This window comes from Pteronotus mesoamericanus, unplaced genomic scaffold (genome assembly GCF_021234165.1).
Source record: "Pteronotus mesoamericanus isolate MK-2021 breed Mesoamerican mustached bat unplaced genomic scaffold, CSHL_Meso_final scaffold_45, whole genome shotgun sequence".
NCBI lineage: Eukaryota > Metazoa > Chordata > Mammalia > Chiroptera > Mormoopidae > Pteronotus > Pteronotus mesoamericanus.
The window spans coordinates 2,426,594-2,430,225 of NW_026555317.1; positions in this window are offsets into that span (position 1 = coordinate 2,426,594).

The window sequence follows — 3,632 nt, forward strand, 5'->3', positions numbered from 1 at the left end:
GTCTCAGATGTGGCACCAGCCTATAGGCTCTGTAGGATAAGGGTTAATAAAAGGAACAATGGTGTCCACTCACCTTGATGCTGGATACTTCAGTCTCTCTCTATATACCAGTTGTGCCTTTCAAGCTGCTGTCGTGGTGCTAAATCTCAGAAGAAGGGAGTTTGAGTCGGTGAAACTGTATGTGAGCTCTTTAAGAGGAACTACTTGGGGCTCCAGAAATTTCTTCCACCACCTCAATCCCTGCTGATTTTTGCAGCCAGCAGTTGTGGGGACTCATCTTTCTAGCACTGGAACCCTGGACTGGGGGGCCTGGTATGGGACTTGGTCTCCTCATTCCTGAATTATCCCTCCCGGATTTGTATCTACCACATGTGGGCAAGGGATCAGCTTGTTCATAGTCTGTACCCCTCCTACCAGTCTGAATGGGTATGGTTTCTTTAATTCCATAGTTGTCAGACTTCCATTCAACTTTATTTCTGACAATTCTGAGACATGGTTGTTCTATTTTTTAGTTGTTATTTTGATGTGGTTGTGCAAAGAGGCAAGCCATGTCTGCCTACACTACCATCTTGCCCAGAAATAATCAGGAGGGGAGATTTCTTTAATACTGTATATTAAGCAATGCATTTCCCATAAAGATTACTTTTAAAGTCATCAAATATATGACATTTATGGAATCAAAATATGAAAGAAGGATTGTGCATGTGGGATAATGGCAGTACTGCTGCTTTCCTTAAAGCACTTTGCATCATGAATTGATTAAATAGCCTGGGAGCAGAGTTAAACAGATTTCCATGGATCTCATCCAGATACCATTTTTGTCAGCCTGTCATGTGCAGTGCCAGGAAAACTGTAAATAAGTTACTGACCCTTCCTTAAGCAGACACACCAGAAAGTTTATTGGCATCCATTAATGGTCTCCCGCTAAATTCCAGACAAAGCATGATGCTGAGTGTTTTACAAACATTATCTGGAATACTCACACCAATGTTGAAAGGCAACTAATTGTAACTTTATTTAATAGGAAAGAGAATTTAATTCAACATATTAAATCATATTTGCAACTCTTTAGAATCATGTCCATTTGCTTCCAAGACCAGTATTAATTTTAACAACACTAAGATGTTTCCATAATATGACATTACTATAATACATAACTTATCGTGGAAGTATGCTATTTTAAAATCTCTAGGCAACACTAAGATTATCAAGTTCAACTCTTATAAATTCCGGCATGCCCAAAAATATATGGTTCATCCTACAAAAAAAATCAATGAAACATCACATTTTCCCACAGGCTCATATGTTTCTTTATCTGTGGGACATATTTAGTTCTTCCATACTTTCTTCCCTTTTCACGCTCTCTTCCAGTAATTGTCATATTTTTAAAAGGCACTGAAAAACATGAAGCACAGAACTGTGATCCTGGGGAGAAGGGAAGAACACAAAGTGAGCCCCAAGGTGGCTCCAGCTTTCCACCTTGGACTATTTTACTGCCACTGACCCTAAGAGGAATAGAGTGTCCCAAAGCAGAAAAGATAGGCCGAAGGGGCTGACTTTGCAAGGCACCACACTGGAGAAGAGGAGCTGGGCAGGATGAGAGCTAGGGCAGAAGACTGTGTGGACATTCACTGCAGATACTTAGATGTATCCACGTAGGGCATTTGAAGGATGGGACTGCAGGAGCCACAGCAGAGGTGGATGCTAAGGAGCTAAGAGCTGAAAGGTGTTGCTAAAGGTTATGCAGTAGAAGAATGTTGGAATTCAATAAATAAAACAGGAAAACCATATCATCATTTTAGTAAATGATACAAGCTCTCAGGAAACTAGGAATAAAAAAATTTTTCTCAACATTGGAAAGGCATCAATGAAAAACATACTGCTAATATTAGGTTTAACAGACTAGACACTTTTCTACTAATATTGGAACAATGCAAGTTATGTTCACTCTCACCACTTCTGTTAAACAGTGTATTAAAAATCCTAACTTGTACAACAAGATGACAAAAAAGTAAAAGGCATAAAGTTTGAAAAAGAAGAAGTAAAGCTTTCATTATTTACATAAAACATGATCATTTACAAGGAAAGTCTTAATGAGTCTACAAAAATGGATTTAGCAAGACTACAGTATATAAGTCAATAAATGAAATCAACTGTTTCCATATATAGAAACAGGTAATTGGCAAATAAATTTTAAAATAAAAAGTCTTCTTATACTAACATCAGAAAACATCACAATCTCGAAACAAATCTAGCAAAATGTGTGCAAAATACCTATATTGAAAATTACCAAACATGGCTGAAGAAATTTTTTTAAAAAAGTAAAACTTTAGTCACAGATTGAAAGAGTCAGCATTATTAGAATGTCCATGCTCCCTAAGTGGATGTATAGACTCAATACAACCACTCTCAATATTTCACTAGGCTTTTTTAAAAAAGATTTTATTTATTTATTTCTAGAGAGAGGGGAAAGGAGGGAAAAAGAGAGAAACATCAGTGTGTGGCTACCTCTCGTGTGCCCTCAACTGGGGACCTGGCCCACAGCCCAGGCATGTACCCTGACTGGGAATCGAACCCATGACATTTTGGTTCTCAGGCCAGCACTCCATCTGCTGAGCCACACCAGCCGAGGCTCACTAGGCTTTCTTGAAGAAAAAGACATACTGATTCTAAAATGTATATAAAAATTAAAGAACATAGAATGATCTTTAAAAAAACAAATTTGTTATCACTCAACAATAAAAACAGGCTTTACACATTTATCTAAAAATGAACTAATGATGCACATATATGTCTCACAAACATTTTGTTGAGCAAACAAGACAACACCAAAGTCCACACTGTATTCTTTCATTATATGAAATCTGCAGTCAGACAAAACCTATCTACTGCCAGAAAAAAACATTTGTTGCCTTTGGATGATGGGGAATAATTAGGAAAAAGTAGGGGGAACTTTTTCAAGGGATCAAAATGTTCTCCACTGTGATCAGGATATTAGTTATATAAGTGCATGTACTTATCAAAATTTACCAAATTGTGCACATTGTACTAGTCCATTTTATTGTATGTAAGTTTTACCTCAACAAAAAATATAAGCGGAATATTTGTATGACAAAACTACAGAGCTGATTTTGGGCACTAAAAAAAAAGGAACATTGACAACTGAAAAATGTAACAGTACAAAGTGCTAATACATTATCTCTTCCTGGGTACGCAACATGGCCAGAACTAACATTGAAAATGTCGGTGGATGTTAAACTCCATAGCAACAAATGCACTATTTTTTAAACACCTAGCTGGAGGAAATATTAATTTCAAAAATTGAAAGGCCATAAAGGTAAATAAAACAGAGAATTTGAACAGAAGTAATGATACACTCTTAATTATAGTCATGAGTTAAAGTACCATGTGAACTGCTTTCCATAACAAATTTGATTTCCACTTTAATTAGCCAAAATCCTTACTTTTATATTTAACATCAACAATTGAAAAAAATTGGTGTTTTATGTCCAGAAAGGCATAAAGGTATATATTTTCTCTTGGGAATTAACTTATTCCCAAGAGAAGATATAATGATACTCTCACTTATAATCAAAAATTTCAAATGGAAATAAACAATAATTTACTATTCA